The sequence below is a fragment of the Chamaea fasciata genome, unplaced genomic scaffold (assembly GCF_029207755.1).
Source record: "Chamaea fasciata isolate MVZ Bird 193981 ecotype frontalis unplaced genomic scaffold, bChaFas1.0.hap1 SCAF_1, whole genome shotgun sequence".
NCBI classification, from domain to species: Eukaryota; Metazoa; Chordata; class Aves; order Passeriformes; family Sylviidae; genus Chamaea; species Chamaea fasciata.
Genome location: NW_027094086.1, coordinates 117,221,671 through 117,240,001, shown reverse-complemented (window position 1 = coordinate 117,240,001; position 18,331 = coordinate 117,221,671). Strand labels below are relative to the sequence as shown.

At 36.7% G+C, this 18,331-nt stretch overlaps 1 protein-coding gene across 2 annotated transcripts in view; it reads right to left on the bottom strand.

Moving 5' to 3' along the window:
• The window catches only part of TBC1D5 (TBC1 domain family member 5), a 316,356-nt gene that overhangs the window by 285,435 nt on the left and 12,590 nt on the right, over positions 1-18,331 (bottom strand). For both annotated transcript variants that reach the window (XM_066194787.1, XM_066194779.1), the window contains exon 2: positions 855-916. The gene's annotated coding sequence lies outside the window, so the exon portion shown is untranslated. The remainder of the gene's footprint in view (positions 1-854; positions 917-18,331) is intronic.

The following is an 18,331-nucleotide window of genomic DNA, read 5'->3' as shown; positions in this document are numbered from 1 at the left end:
CAAAAATATACGTTAATTTGAAGAATAATTAAAGAGTACTGGTTAAGGGGAAATAAAACTACTCTGTTTCTACACAGTTTAAAGTAAACATTTATCTTTGCCCCTTAAAGGTCACTCATTTGATCTTGACACACCTATGAAATCATAGAAGCAAAAGCTAAATAAGTAGAAAAGTGGTATTAAGCAATATAAAACTAAACAAAATTAGTATCTACATGGTAAATTACTTCATTGAAAACCATCTATGGATTCTGCAAAGAATATACTTTTGCCTTAGAGCTACTACTTTAATTTTCAAGAACTAAGAAAAAAAATCAAAACTAGTCAGTAACAATGCAGCGTCGAAAAGCAATAAACTCAAAATTAAGTTATAAATAATTTAAAGCATGTCATGAAGATGTATTAATAATTCATCAGATAAATAATTTACTAAATAATCAAATAAATAAATAATGAAATACATAAATAAATCAGCAAATAAATAATTCTGCAAAATAACCTAAACAATAAGTCACTAAAACAAATGACAAACCTACAAAACTACAAAGATTTTCTAAATTCTGATAGTTTTAAATAAACAAATGTATATAAACTAGATCAATCTTTGGTGGATAGAGAAATATTTTTCACTGCTATTGGTGAATTCCTGATTACACTGCATAAGGATACAATTTTAGATTTTACAAGAGTGCAGTTTTTCCCTTGTAAATTATTAACATGATTGCTACAATACATCCTGCTCTGTATTTTACATGTAATCCCTTTATGGAGCTCACTTTTCCCCCCAAAAATGAAAATCTCTTTACAACGTTCTTAATTCACTTTTTTTTTTTTTTCCTGGGTGCAGTACTTACAACACTGCAATTGCCTTCTTGGTGGTTCTCTTATTGTCTTCTGCAAACCTTCAGAAGTTTTGCTGCAGGGGAAAAACAAGTAGAATAACCTTAATTATTACAGATGGTATCTCATTCATTAGCAGATGACAACATTTTATTTGAAAGCACAAGAAAAGCTGTTTTATAATTCTACAAAGCAACTTAATGTGAAACAACCATTACAGTTTGTAGACTACCGAAAGTTTTTAGAAGTCTTTGGTGGAACGAGTTCAAGCAGACTGAGGCCTGTTTCTTGTATTTAAGCTGACACACAATCTGTGCAAACTGGCACTAATTCAGATGTAAAGACAAACCACGAGAAGGACAAAATACTTGGCTGACATCTAATGTTATCCTTGATTTTGGAAGTTCATAGTCCTTGAAAGAATACAGTGAGATCATTTAATACCCACTATCTAAGTACATTCACAATTTAATTAGAATACTGCACTCCAAAGCCAGCATTGGTACCACAAAGGTCAAAATCCACTCTTATCCTCAGCCAATTTTCAGTCTCCATTTATTTTAATGAATAATATTGACAGTCGCTATGGCTTTCTTCAAAGTGGGACTCTGTAAATATAGCAGTTGAAGAAATGTGCCACAAGTGTAATCATGCTATCAACTTTTATCCGTTCTGTCAAAAAGGTTTATTTGCTTTCTTCCATAACACACATTACATACAAGAAAGAGCAAGACAGCTTTACAAACCATGCTACTGACATGGATTCTCTGTCTCTCTACTGGACTGTAAAAATGAAGAAATACATCATATATTGCATACATGCACGTTTTCTTGCTACTTATTTCAAAGGAAGTCTGCGTGCAGTGGTGTTTCTGCAAGTAATAGCCCAAATTGCTGATGGTGCTGCTGTATTTCAGCATTTAAAAGCATAAAGGATAATTTACTATTAAAACTACCTGGGCACGTTATATTTAACAAGTCTCAAATTCTCTTTAGGGATTATAATAAGAAAACACTTTGCTTAATCATAAATTTTATATTTATCTTGGCTAAACACCCTCCTTTGGATAGACTGCCATGTTTTGTCAAGAAAAATCAACACAGTGGAAATGAAGCACTTGTTCTGTTGTGTGGTCATTCAAAAGAGTATGTAGAAGTAATGTAATTGTGCACCAGCGCTGCTGACAATTTCATGCTCTCATACACTCATTTCAATTTGCTTTAAAAAGGACTATTCCTCCTAGCTAAATATAGTCATCATGAAAAAGCATACCTCGCCTTTGAGCTAATAACACTGCAAGCCCCAAGACACAACAGAACAAAAACTTCCATATTTTAAGGAACCTGAAGCACTTTCTTCTCACAGTATATGTTTCTGAAGTGGGACAAATGAGACTGGTTTTTTTATTAAGGTATTCTCATTTAGCGTAAAGATTTCTCTTTCAAAATGACAATTCATTCCCACACCACATCTCTGAATCCCATCCAGCCCCAAAACAAATCATATATATCCCAAATGCTTCTTTTTAAAAGCAATGGGTCCTTGTAAAAGCAGCCTACAGTTTCAAACATTAAAAGATTTGGAGGATTACTGAGACATACAATGGCTCTGGAGGTACTGGAATCAGACCTTCTGAAGGAAGAACCATTTGGTCACAGAGCATTCATCTGCAGCTATGGAGCCTCTGGTTGCAGTGATTTTCCAATGAGTTACAGTAGAGCTAAAACTCTAATTACAGTTTGTGACATCTTAAACCCAAAGCTTTTTCTTCCTTTTAAAATTTACTTATTTTTAAATTACTTTAATGTTTAATCTGGACTTCTAATCTGTGGTTACAGAACTCACCACCTCACACAGCTAGTTCTGTCTAAACTGGAGGGTCATAATTATCTGCTCAAATAAGACACGTAAGTCATTAAAAGAGGGACACAAACCAGTCAATAATCCGGGATACTGCCACCTTTCTCCCACTTGCAATCACATGCAAATTCCACCCTATGCAAGAGACGAAGACAGAAACTGAATTTGATTCCCTTCCTGTCTTCTGCCAGCTGATCCTTCCCCCCCCCCCCCCCCCCCCCCAGGCCTCAAACATCATATAGGTGCCTCACATCATGAAGATCATGAGTAAGATTTGTCTACAGAAGACTAAAGCAGAAGGCACTGATGTGTAGGTGTACTTTACAGAGGAGAACAGCAAAAACTGAGAAATTGTGTGCGTTCTCTACTCTGCCCAATCTGGGAAGCTGTGCTACAACAGGTCATATCCTCCACAGGGAGGCTCCCATGCTGGCACTCAAGTTAATTTGGTTGACAATTCAAGGAACTGGACTGTACCCCACACCTAAGAACAAATTTCAAATATTTACAATGGCAAAATTATAAATCAGGTTCACAGTAAAAGGACTGAGCAACAAAGCTATTTCATTCTCCACCTTTTGATACTGCCATTATCAGAAAGTTTCTTAGCTTGAAGGTACAAATCAGACCAAAAGAAAGCACATTCTGCTGCTTCCTTCCTTTGGGAACTCATGAATATAGGAAACAGAAATTTTAGAAAGAGATTGCCATGTAATATCAAAATTAAGGAATTTTTATTTTAATACTCAGGAATAAACAGAGGGAGAAAGAGAAAGGCTGGTCCTGAGACCTGCTTAACCATCTTATAGTTAATATAAGGTACTGACCACTATATTCTGACCCACTTTTCAAGGATTCCTGGAATTGTTATAACATTACACAAAATATTTTGCACTATAAATGAAAAAAAAAAAAAGAAACTTGCAATCGTTTATTATATTTATAATAAATAATAATAATTTATAAATAATGCATAAATAGTTCAAGACTAGAAGGTTCATTCTTGTGCCACAATTTCCTTCCTCTATTTATTAAAATTGATCAATTAAATTAAAGATTACCTGTTTGGTCCACTTCACGTAGAAAGATACTTTTGTGATGCAGTGCAGTACTTCATAAAATTTTAAATATATCTGATTTTTTTAATCATAAAAAATAAAGAAGTGTTTATTATACATATTGAAAAGTCTAACTAAAAACTGCAAAAGTCACTCAGTCCTACAATGTTATAGGAGTTTTACATAAAATTTTGAGTATGTTCTGAGTATTTCTGAGTAACTTTTTAACCAGCTTCTTCCAATTGTGTCCAAAGTAAATTCAATTCTAAAATATTGAAACATAGCAAAATGTTAAATCCCAAACTACTGAATCAACTCCTATCAATACAAGACATAGCTCATTTGACTGCTATGACCCACATTTCCTAGTCGATTTTTAGATAAAAACAAGCAGATCACCAGCAAAGGTTTATCTCGAATTCCCACATGTACAGCATGCCACATTAAATATATGCAAATCAACCTCTTTCTCATCTAGTTTTTTTGAGCTGACAACTCATATGACCTGCAGCCATGGTTAACGATTACAACTATTTGACTTTCATATTTATACAATCAGTCATCAGATATGCATGTTAATTGATTTTAACAGATAGTTTTGTATTCTAATGATCAACAGTAAGTGTACATTTTACCAACTTCTTGATTTATAAGAAAATAAAACTTATATCAGTTTTCACAACTAACCTTTTATTGTATTGATTTGCAGTATTCAATGAGAACTTCTCAATAGTATGTAAACCTGGAAGTACTTCGAACTAAGGAATCTTAATTTTGGTAGCAAAATTTAATTTTCCAATTACAGACACTCTTCTATTGTGCCTAAAATTTATTTAAACAATGCACTGTCAATTTATTAGAACTGATGAAAGATAATTTATACTTAAATGGACTGGGCAAACAAGTAGTTTGCAGTTATTTAATATTCACATTTTGCCACTTAGAAGTTAATTTCTCTTTTTCAAAGAACCTTAATCATGCACTCCTGGATTTTAATAAGCCCCCAGATGTCATATAAATGACAGAGTGCAACACTACATTTGAGACCCTTATTTTTCAAGTAATATGCTTAAGGCCAAAGGGTTCCTCTGTTGTCATCACTAAATATATTAACTGAACTGTTTTGGATTTTTTTTTTTTTTACACGGCTGAAAATTTATTCTTTGCAATTAAATTTTTATTTTGGATGCCCTATTTCTGGAAGCCTAAAATAAGAAATTAAAAATTGCACACATTTTCACGTGAAGAACTATCTTCTAAGATTATACAATGTGCAATCATTACCTTCCACAATTAATGGTTGTTGCTCTTTAAGTCTATTCATATAAAAGAGTGGATATTGCATCTTACTCTCAAAAAGATCAGATCATGTCTTGTTCTATAGAAGGGCTCTCCCGATTTAGGCCTTAATTGCTGTTGTACTAACTGATCATGCACCAATTTTGGTAAAGCAAGAGCTGCTGGATCCCCTTCTCAGCATATTTTAATACCAATATAGATATTTTAATTTCTGCAAAATGCAGAATCTTTCTATTTTCTATAAAAAAATGAATAAGGTGCAGAGACTATTCAGCTTTTAGTCAAAGGTGAGCTTTGTACACTTCAAGTTTGGCTACTAATCTCTTTTTGTCTGGTAGCTTCAATTAATTTCAAATGAGATTTATTCACTATGAGATTCTGAGACATTCTCCACAACAAAGAGATGCTAGAGCACTAATGTAGATACACAATGCTTATGCAAGTTCTTGTAATGAACCAGGGACAGAAGAAACCCAAAGTCACACTGGAAAACCATGAATAAGCACCTTAACCCCTAAAACACTCTTTAATGGACTTCTCTGGTATTTAAAAAGTCTTGATTTCACATTGAACAAAGTTAGTGAATATATGATGGGATTCTGTTGCTTACTTAATAGCCGTTTTCCTTAAACTAAGGTCTGGCAACATGACAAATACCAATAAGGCAAATAAATTCTCTTCAATCTTTCCCTTACTGGGAAACAACTTCTTGGCCTTGATTTAATTCTGAACATGAAAGTCAGCAGGTCTGCAGAAAGAGGAAATACATTCTACTATAATCTCTAACCCCATCTGAACACCACAGATGTAAGTGCAGAAAGACCCTGGTTTCTTTTCTACAATTCAGTGCTATCAGTTAAGAACCCTGAAGACCGACTGTAAGGTTTCTACTTTTGTAGCCGAAGCAGACCATAAGATAAATGGAAAGGTGAAGTAAAGATCCTATACTTACATGTGAAACTCCTGTATAAACAGCCAGAAGAAAACAGTGGGAAATATAAAACAAAAATGCTAATAAAATCTACATATATATTTTACATGTAATATCTAATAAACTTAGAAGATATACTTCCTAGTTTCTAAAAATGTTTTCTATCTCCATTTCTATTTGAACTTGACTGTTAAAAATTACAAACTTGGTCATGTCAGCTATGAAGAAAAAAACGTAAAATTTAAAAACTGCATTACATATGGGCTGACTGAGCCAAAGAAGTCCTAATCTGACTCATAAACACGGCACATTCATTTACATCACAGTAAATGAGGTCACACCAAGCTGCCAATCAGTCATTACTGGGGTTCTGCAGGGCTCCATGTTAGGCCAGTGCTCTTCAGCGTCTTCATAAATCGTTTGGATGCAGGACTCAAATATATACTAAGTTTGCTGACAATACTAAATTGGGAGGAGCTGCTGACTCCTTCCATGGCAGAGAGGCCTTGCAGAACCATCTTAGCAAATTAAAGGGCTCGGCAATCACCAGCTGCATGACAATTTACAAGGGCAAACGCTGGAATATGCAGCTGGGACAGGGCATACCTGAATGAATGGACAGACTGGGGAATGAAAGGCTGTACAGCAGACCCATGAAAGGACTGGGGGCCCTGGGTACTGGTGAATTGAATATGAATCAGCAGTGCCCTGGCAGCCAGGAGGGTCAGCTGTGTCCTGGGGGGCATCAGGCACAGTATCACCAAGCAGGCAAGGGAGGGGATTGTCTCGCGCTGCTCTGCACTGGGGTGGCCTCATCTTGAATATTGTGTACAGTTTTGGGCACCACAATAGAAGAAAGATATAAAGCTATTAGAGAGTGCAGAGGGCCCCAAGGAGGACACAGGGTCTTGGGGGGAAGACATACAAGGAGCAGCTGGGGTCACTTGGTTTGTTCAGCCTGGAGGAGACTGATGGGAGACCTGCAGTTACAACTTCCTTGTGAGGGGAGGTGGAGAAGGAGACACCGATCTCTTCCCTGTGGTGACCAGTGACAGGACCCAAGAGAATGCCCTGGAGTTGTGTCAGGGGAGATTTAGGTTGGATATTTGAAAATGGTTCTTCACCCAGAGAGTGCCTGGGCATTGGAACAGGCTCCCCAGGGAAGTGGTCACAGCATTAAGCCTGACAGGGTTCAAGAAGCATTTGGACGGTACTCTCAGGTACATGCTGTGACTCTTGGGGCTGTACTGTGCACAGCTGGGAGTTGGACCTGATGATCCCTGTGGGTCCCTTCTAACTCAGGATATTCTTTGATTCTATGATTTATTTAAGTTAGAATTTATATAAACATTTTCACAAGATGCCTAAACCTAGATTAAAGTAAAAACAAAAGAAATTACTACTCACTATTTTTAAACAATATGTTAATTGCTCATCTTGAAGACTGATCAGTAGAACTAGCATATAATTAACAATACTCATTGTATTTACTAAAAACTGAGAGGAAACAAAGAGTAGGAAGCAATTGGTGATAATTTCTGATGACAACTTCTATATGAAGAATTGCAACTACAACAAATTCCACAGATAAGGGTTAAATTAAGGCTATGTGTAGAAAGAAGACCAGTAAAACACATTCTGGGAAATGAGAAAATAGCATACCTAAAAATGTCCCGTTCTAAGACAAATATGAGTTCAGGGATAGCAAGCCACCATCCAGACACTTTAGATCACTGAGACTATTAAGGGGATTGTGACAGATGAGTGAAAAAAATCCAGAAGTTCAGTATAAGTCGCATAGTATCCAACAGTTTACGCATAATCTTAGTCTCAAATATGAAGCTGAATCTATGAAATATAGAAAACTACTTACTATACTGCCCCTTTTGCACAGTAATGTGTCCTCCGGCACTATTCCACACAGAAGAAACAATCACGGAAAAGGGTACACTGAATACAAGTAAGTAGGTAAATTTAGTTACCTCTATCAACAGGTGATCATATTTGATCAGATATAATCAAAAATCATCAGGGTCATCCATTGACCTTGATGTAGAAAGTATAGTCTTGAGGACGTTTTGTTAACTTCATACCAAAAACATTTAACTACTTTGTAATTCACTGTATAACCTCAACAAAGAAAAAATACATTATCAATCATCTGAATCAATTCTGAACAGCCATATAAACTAAAGCAAGGGTGCAAGGTATGGACGGAAAAATGCGAAAAAATGGGAACAGAGGGAGGACAAAAGAAAATACTGATCATTTTGATGACAAGTTTATCTAAGACCACGTACAGGTTATCTAAATGCGGTAAAAATCACATTCATCAAAACTCCAAATCTCAATTTGTGAAACAGAGAACATTATACCAACTCCAAGACGTTTCATTTCAACCAATACTTGCCCTCCCTAAATGTCACTCTATTTTATCATGATGACTGAATTTCAATGGACTTGGAAACATTAAGAAATAGCTTAATAAGAATGACATAAGTTTTCTTGCATAAAACCAGCCCACTACTTGGATGCTGCCTGTCTATAACGAAGTGGCCAAATGCCTCTTCGGACATGAAGACTCCTTTTTAAACTCCCAGCGTCACCAGGAGAACTATGCCTTGTGGCATCCAAATGGACAAAACATAGAAACTCCACTGCTAAGAAAAATGAAAGGGTGCACAGTTTCTCTTTGAACAAGTAACTATTTTACACAGAATCATCAAGTTACCGAATGCAAACCACAGCAGAAAACTGCTGCAAATTTCAATCCTGTTAGTGGATACATGAATTTAGGGAAGAGGATGTAAGTATCATCACTGTAGGGCAAATTGCTGGGTTTTATTTTAAACATGCTTAAACTCAATGTTTTAACTTAAACATTTAAGAGTGATTTCAGTCTGTACGTTTTACATCTCTTGCCACCTGAAACCGGCGATCCAAATGTCTATAATAGAGCATTTCAAATGCTGAGTTATATTAATCCCATACTAACTATAGCAGTTCAATTTCAACAAATTTCTCAGGCTTTTTGCATATTGCTGAATAAATGACTCTGGAATCAGCTTACTTTTCTTGGAGGCATTATATGAGATTATTTCTTAGTCTCCTCCTCTTTGATTTAGTACACATCTTCAGATAATTTATTAATGTTTTGGATATCTCATTCATCATCTATTATTACTAGTGTCATAAATTAGAGGAATGGAACAAAGCACTGGACTATACACTTTTTCTATATTCATCAATAAAACAGCCACCTGTGTTAGCAAATTCTGTAAAGTAGTTGGTCTATCTACTAAGACAAGATCAGGAACAGTTTTTTAACTCAAATCCCAAAACAGATTAGATTTATAGTATAAGAGGCTACTAACAAAATAAAAATCAGGGCTTCACTTTAAAATATAAAAGGGCAGAAATAGCAGGTCTACAAAACACAAAAGCAAATGTCAGACATTGCTATGTCTTCTAAAATACTCAGATGAATTAGAACTCTGATGAATGCCAGTTTTACCTGGAAAAATGGATTGTTAAAAATGCTATAATTTTGCCAGCATACTATAAAACAGTAAAGAGAAGGAAAGATTCAGCCAACAGAAATTTAAATGTCAACATTTAAATTAAATGGTAATATTGCTCAAGAAGACAAGTTGCCTGAACTAGTGGTAAGCAGGAAAAATTAAATCCCTTGCCTTTTCATTTTTGTTTTTTCTTTCTTCTTTGTTTGTTTGGTTTTTTTTTTTTTGTTTTTTTTACAATCTAAACAAAGGACATTGGAAAATACAATTGTGAACGTTTCATAATATTTTCAAGATAATGGATATTAGTGGGAATCCTATAAGTAATAAATTACACAGCTGTATACTATTCTACATAAAGTACTTGAAAAGAGTCATAATTAACATTATTATGAAAACATTAACTAGAGGCTATAAAAGGTCATTATGCCTGCATTAAATGACATATTTGAATTAAATCTGAATATCCAAAAATCAGTTGTTGTTGTTTTATGTAGAGACTGTTGATATATTTTGTACGCATTCACTGTTTACATTCCTTTCACTAAAAGTAAATCTCTCATTAAGACAAATAAGTATTTTGCATGATGTAACAATACCACACTCACCTTTTTCTAACTGTTTGTTGAAAATATTCAAAATATTAGGACTTCATCAATGGAATTTGATACAATACATCAATACAGAATTTAAGTTCTTATAATACAAAAGAAAAGAACTCTAAATGTTAGATTGGAAGTGGATAAAATGTTTCCAATAGCAACTGTGTATCTAATTTCTACAGGGGAAGAAATTCTTTCATTTTTAGGCACTACAGATTAGATATTTCAGGTTCCAATATGACCTGAAAACAAGAAAATAAAAGTTTCTAACTAAATTAAAAGTTTCTAATTGTGCCACCTCTAATTCAGGACCCTCATTATTTTCCTTACAGAACTTCCACTATCTGTAGCAACTGATGATCAATAAAACATACTTGTACCAATGCCTTTTAAATCTAATTCAACTCAGCACAGTTACACTCTCCTATAGTTACAACTAACAGCAGAACAGAAAATTAACTGTATGAGCTGTACCTTTTGTTAGTCTCCAGTTTAAACAGTTTGGCAATGCTCATACCTCTTATTCGATCTATAAAGGCAGTTTGCAATCAAAAAGAGCCTTATCATTAGATGACGAAAGTAAGTAGTATCCTCTTTGTACTAAGGTGCACTTGGTTTCAAGACTTACATAAAAGGAAGAAGCCAATCCCTTCTCTGATTGAAGGAGCAGCCATTTGCACTCCCTTATCTCTGGCCCACTTCAGATAAAAATTCACACTGTCAGGGAAATGCTAAAAGTTAATCTTCTCTCTCACAATTACGATATTCACCCATTAGTAGGTACCCTGAATTCTATTTTCAGTCTGGGTGAATTTCTAACTTCTACAATGGGAAACTTAATTCAACAAGAAACAATAAGCAAGTCATTCCCCAAATGCCCAGCAGCAATCTAGAAGTAACAGGTACAAGATAATCCTCCGGTGAAAAAGGACTTCATTGAACCTGGTCTCCCATGACCACTGGAATTGCTCTATCAACTGAGGGAGTAGTTAAAAAAATGGAAGCGTTGGCAATGGCAACATTTGCTCATACAGAGTTTCCATGACTTAGTGTTTTCAAGTATCTGAGATTTTTTTCCTCCCTGTCTTTTAGTTCATTGAGTGAAAGTCTGCGTGGAATTCTTAACAGAACCTCAAACAAGGAACACACACAGTTAATTTACTTGAGACCAATTTCAATATTTTAACCTTGAGATGCCTGGAAGAAGGTTTTTCTTTTCCTCGTCCCAAAGAGATTATTACTTCCTTATCTAAAACTTCACAACAAAACCCCAGTGAAAGGTAACTACATTATTTTCCAGATAAATAAGCAGGTAACCTGTTCTATACTCTGAATACGCTATTTCACTTGTTGGTGATAGATTTTAACATTAATTAGTGACAGCGTAAAAGTACTGAATAATCATGGAAAGAATGCTTTAGCTCAACCCAGATGGAATGTGGCAGATGAGTCAAATTAAATAATTATGTCAACATAACCTTCCACTAACTCTTGCTACCTAATTCTCTTAACCTTCAGGACTGCTGAAATATCATCAATGAAGAATAAGTTGCATGCTGAATAGATCAAGCAACCAACCACCAAGCAGTAAACAAATAAATCAGGATAGAGCAAGCAACCAACCACCAAGAGGTACACAAAAATAACTTTTTTTTTTTTTGTTAGAACACAGAATAAAACCAGTGGAATCTTGAATTAAATAATTTTCTCTTTTTAGATTTATTCTTATTGCAAGTTCTGCAAGACACAAAGTTCTGTCTTTAACATCAGATATTCAGAAGGCTTCAGATATACCTGCTAAACAGGATCAGTGCTTGTAAAGTTGATTCTTAACTTGATTTTAAGGGACATCACTGTTACATTCCCTAATTAAGAGAAATTACATGAAATTTAAATCTTTGCTTCTCAGCAACACCATATCCTCTAAATTGCACTAGTACAACTGAGCACCTATTCTCAGACATATTTTTAAGCCCCATATATTAGAACGTTCATTCATGCAGTTGATCAGAGGCGCGTGTGGTCCTGCAATTATCTAACACATTTATCACTGGGACAAAAGGCCAAGTAGGACACTTGAAATCCTGTTATCACAAAGTAGTGGTTAAATGCAAGAGGAGAACTGGGAAGATAGTATTCTGAAGCACGCAGACAGGTAGCAAAGGAGGGCCAAAGCAGACAATACCAGGACCAAAGACAAACCCCTCCACATGGGGTTGTGAAACTAATTTCCTCACCTCAATTATTACCACTAGTAAAGAGGTTTACTGCAGCTACATGATTTAACAACTGTTAAACCAGCACTGCTAAATTCAGAATCCACTAAAAACATACTACAAATTGTCGCAAAGAAATAGGGCTTGTTTACTCCTCATTACAGTGTCAGTGAGTCAAAGAGTTGATTTTAAACAACAAAAGCCTGACAGACGAAAATGCCGCCAGCTCTGTCAGACTCCTGTAAGAGAAAGTCAAGGCTCAAATGATTGCGTTGATCTTTGACTGAAACTGTAAAACAAGTCAGTTTCTTCAAAGCCAGACATAACACGGAAGCCAACAATAAGGAATGTTTTAGTTTTCTCCACACAATGAATCTCCTGATGTCATGAGCTCTGGAAGTTTTAAATCACACTAAAAAAGCATTAGCAAGGCAAATGTATATGACCCAGGCCCATAAGCAACTACAGGACTGGTTTTCCTAACTCATCTTATTTTTTCTTCTCTCGCCTAAATTCCAGTATCAATACTTCTGAATAATACATATTCTCAGATTTTTAACCAGCTTTTAACCCACGCTTTCTTTCACTCTCTAAATCTGAACAATAATTTATATTTGTTCACTGACTGAACTCCAGACTATCTGTATTTTATTAGTCACATGGAAATTGGAGTGCTACCCACAAGACTTCAAGATAAAACACTTCAGAGACGCAGATCAGAATCAAAAATTCTTCCCATTTAAATACTAACAGCCTTAAGACACATGATTTTATGCTTTTAATTTAAATAAAGGTAATTGAAAATACCGTGTTTACTGTTCAGAAGTGACTCTTAGATATCCTTCCTGAACTCCTGATTCTCACTATGACCACCTGCATCTTATGTAAGTCTTCTCATTCCTTTGTTTAAAAGTGTACATTCACTAAATCCCTCTCAATGTATGTTCCAGTGTAACTTTATAGTGTATTTATTTAGAATTCTGCTTCTACTCATTAAAAATCAGATTCATCAACGTTTACTTTCTAATTTTAGACATAAATTTATTTGAAGTAAAATTTTAATCCATACAAAGGAAACGAATTTTTACATACTGCAGACGTCATACACCATAAAAGAGTAACAGCAGAAATTAAGTTAATGACTGGAATCAGAGCCAGAAACACTGGACAGACAATAGTTTAATTTAACCAATTGCTGCACAATCTCTTCTTCCCACCTCTCACCTTCAGTAAATTTATCTTGATTAAAACTATATTGGTCAGTTCAAGTCTGTTTAGCTCCAGGTCTTTCCATCACTGACATCAACACTGAAGTCACTCAGGAATTAGAAGTACAAATCAATTTTGTCTTCCTGGAACAAATCTTAAGCATCCAGAAGCTCAGGACCCCAGTATTTGACTTCAGGAACTAAGTGCTTAGTAGGCATCTGGAAAGTAATGAATTACTTCAGTCAGCTGCACCAGCACTTTATTATCCATTTTACGTAAGAATTCACAATGATAACAAGCATATTGCTTGGCATGGAACAAAACCATGCAGGCAACCAACAGATATTTCCTCTGACCCCTGTCAGATCAATTAATTTTTGGTAACAGAGACAAATGCCTTTGGAGTAACAGAGCAAGACAACAGAATTCCTCTTAAATGATAGAAACAAAAGAGTACAATGTGAAGAATGAAAAAGGTATTAAAAATAATTCACCAAAGTAATTCTCTATACCACCAGTAAAGCTGTTTTCAGTAATGTACAGCATGCTATACAATACTTTATATTAAAATAATTTCATTATATGCTTGCCAGGAAAAGATGGCATAGGCTACCTACCCAGAATGCTTGCCATTACAAACATTTCATTTTAACAGAATAGAATTGTTTAGGTTGGAAAAGATCTTTAAGATCATCAAATCCAACCATTAACACTGCCAAGCCTACCATGTTCCCAAGTGTAACATCCACACATCTTTTAAATAGCTCCAGGGATGTTGACCCACCCATTTCCCTGGGGAGCCTATTTCAATGCTTGACAAATCTTTAGGTGAAGAATTTTTTCCTAATACCTAATCTAAACTTTCCCTAGCACAACTTGAAGGTGTCTTCTCTTGTCTCATCACTTGTTACCGGGAGAAGAGACTAACCCCCACCTGCACATGACCTCCTTCCAGGTAGTTGTAGAGAGCAATAATGTCTCCCCTGAGCCTCCTTTTCTAGAGGATAAACAACTCCAGCTCCCTCAGCCACTCCTCATGCACTCCAGACCCTTCACCAGCTTCACTGTCCTTCTCTGGACTTACGCCAGATCTCAAATTGTTTCTTGTACACAGGATTCAAGGTGTGGCCCCACCAGTGCCGAGTGCAGGGGGACAATCACTGCCCAGGTCCTGCTGGCTGCACTATTGCTGATACAGGCCAGGATGCCAAAGACCTTTTTGGCCACCTGGGCACACACTGCCTCATGTTCTGCAGCTGTCACCCAGCATCCCCAGGTCCTTTTCCTGCAGAAAGCTCCTGTAGCAGTACCGGGGGATGATGTGACTCAAAGGCAGGACTCAGCACTTGGCCTTGTTGAACCTCAGACCACTGGCCTCAGCCCATCAATCCAGACTGTCCAGATCCTTCCGCAGAGGCTTCCTATCCTCCAGCAGATCAACACTTCTGACCAACATGGTGTCAGCTGCAAACTTACTGAGGGTGCACTCCACCCCTCTTCCATACCCTTGGTAAAGGTATTAAGCAGGGCTTGTCCCACTACCGAGCTCTGGGGACACACACTGTGATCTGTCACCAGCTGAATGTAGCTCCATCCAACACCACTCTGCGCCTGGCCAGTCAGCCCACTTTTACCCAGTGAAGCATCTGCCTATCCAAGTTATGAGCAGCCAGTTTCTCCAAGAGAATGCTGTGGGAAACAATGGCAAAGGCCTAAAGTCTAGGTAGACAACATCCAGCCTTTCCCTCTGTTGGGGGTTAGGTTTGTTCCTTCTTTCTCTAAAGAATTTTTTCCCCATAAGTTACCAAGGGGACCAAGTTGGATACTTCAGAGTACTTAACCGAAACAAAGAGGTGGACAAAGTTTGAAGGGGGAGATAACACAAGTAAAAGACAGAGCTTGAGGCAGCTGCGGGCTCTTCTGGCTCTTCTTTTTTTGGTGTTCGGGGAGAGAGAGAACGGCTGTTGCTGGCTGGAAGAGTTTCACTGTGGCCAAAGGGATGCAGTCCTGAGAAATCTACTATCACCGGTACGGCCTGAATCCTGAGTTTTCTCTGCCACCCGCAGGAGCTGGGCCGGCCCTGCGTCGCCTCCGGCTTCTTCTGCACTGCTCAGCTTGCTACAGTGTGACCCTGCACCCCCTGCGCTGCCCGGACATCCTGCCCCTGCCTGCCGGGACACCCTGCCATCCCAGCTACCAGCCCGGGACTTTCCACTGTTTCAGCTTGGTGCTCTGAGGATCCTGCAGGGACACCGAAACCAAACTGCCCTGGGTTTTGTGAAACAAAGCCTTCAAGGTTCTTGGTACTGTTTTCGTTTGTTATTAATGCTGTAGTTGTTTGGTAGGGGTTTTTTTGTGTTTGTTTGCTTTGTAATACATACTAGTAAAGAACTGCTATTCCTATTTCCCAAATCTTTGCCGAAGAGCCTCTGATAGTAATTTATTATTGAAAAAGAAAAAAGGGGGTAGAAGGGGAAGTTTACACTCTCCATTCCAAAAGAAACTGCACTTGTTTTTGTTTTTTTTTTTATTACCTAGCAGATACCTGTCTTCCCAAACCAAAACACCCTCACTCACTAAGCAGGTCACTTTGTCATAAAGAGAGATCAGGTTGGTCAAATACGACTTGCCTTTTCATAAACCCATGCTGGCTGATCATGAGGTTGTCCTGTACGTGCCATGTGATGGCATTCAATATGAATGCCTTAAATTTACACTTTTTAACCTTAAATTTGCACATACAATGCAAACAATACTCACTATAAAAAGCAAATAGCTTACCTAATGAGATCAGTTAAAATCCAAAATCTAAATACAAAGCCAGGTCAACCATAAACAGTAGGAAAAAATGCCCATGTAATTTTTATATCTTGTATTTACCAATCTTATGGACTTTAACTAATGTAAAATACATCAACTTAGAAAATGTAATGCAAAGTTAACATTTTTTTTTAATAAGGGATTATCTTCAGGGTCAAAAGAGTTACACACTGAATACAAATTTCACATGATCTTAGATAGCAAAAATAAATATTCTGCATCCCTATTTACTAGTCACATGACAAGACGATGTGAAGTTTACATCATTCAAGGATTATCAAGATAGCTGTGTGTTTAATTATTAGTCAGTAACTATTCAAAGCCCTAGTTATTCATTCATCCTTCTTTATTCCACATGCTGAACTAGAGACTTCTTGAACAAAAATTCCCACTTCACTGACTGTGACCCTGATCAAGTAAGATGTAGAGTAAGTTGTAGAATTAAAACTAAGATACAAAGTTCTTAATACATGCAGGTCTAATTTACTTCTGTGAATTTCAAAACTCCGTTGTGCTCTCACGGTTCAAATCTAAGAATGGATCATTTCATTAGCTGTAATACAGAACCAGCTGCCATAACATTGTCTTTATCCACAAACCAGTCACTGAGGTTAGCAATGCCTAACAAGCAGACTTTAGTTTAGAACCACAGCACCATAGAATATCCTGAGTTAGAGGGAATCCACATGGATCACTGAGTCCAACTCCTGGCCCTGCACAGGACACACCAAGAATCACACTATGTGCTGTCCAAACACTTCTTGAACGCTGTCAGACTTTGTGCTGTGACCACTTCCCTGGGGAGACTGTTCCACTGCTCAACTACCCTCTGAGTGAAGAACCTTTTCCTGATAATAAATGCAGTCCAACTACAGGACTGTTGGAAATTCCTGATGACCTATGGCAGCAGTACCAACCTAGGTAAAGAAAGCCCACGTGGAGAACAGCAGTAATTTTTGGCTTTTTTCCCCATGTATGTATATTTCAATGCAGTTTAGGAATGACAACAGTTTTCTGGCCTGAATGCTCCAGACGTCTTCTTAAGATCAAGATTCATCGAAAGCAAAGAGATAATTTGCTTATAATAGTATGCATATAGATAAGGTTTACATATCTGATATAGAATTCTAAAATGCTTATATGTATGCACAGAACCTCTTATACTGACTAAATATTGAAAATCTCCCAGCACCTAATATAGCTTTATGAAAGATGTAAATGAAAAAATAAACAACTTTTTTTTTTTTTTAGTTCTCTAGAGAATTAAGAGAACAGGCGGTACTTGAAACACATTTCATGAACTGTCATAAGCAAGATAGATTGACTGACATAAGATCCACCACAGCTGAGTGGTCAAATATGCATAAGTACATGAATAACTATTTCAATTAATGAATGAAAAATGTTTTTCTTAGTCAGTAACACATTACCAATTGGCCTTATACCAGCCTTACTGAACATTAAAAAGTGTGATAATCAGGTGTATAATGAAAAAATCAAAGCAAAAAGAGAATTCAGTTTTGGGCAGAACGTGATCAGAGGACATCCAACTGAACCAAGTGAAGGTGATTGTTCTAAGCCATGTTGAGTCTGACTTCCATTGTACATAGTCAATAGACTGGGACTAAATTCAGATGTATCTATTCCAACCTAGTACAGTATTGGGGTTTATTTGCTTATACTTGGTGACAGACATTTCCTTTTAGATTTCCTGCCAAATGTAATTTGGTGTGATCACAACGTGTACAAAGGGGCAGACACTGAGGAGCCTCTCATGGTTACCAACAACTTGTCCTATTTCTGCAGAAAGGCATTTCAAATTAAGGTTCAAATGGGCAGAGGGAAACAAAAATTCAGCTTAATCTCGCCTTATCATTGTCATTCCCTCCAGACCTAGAGCCATTCCACCATCAAAATGCAGCTGCATCATTAATAAGGGGCAGCTAACTCAACTCAATGTCAGACCTTTTGAATTTG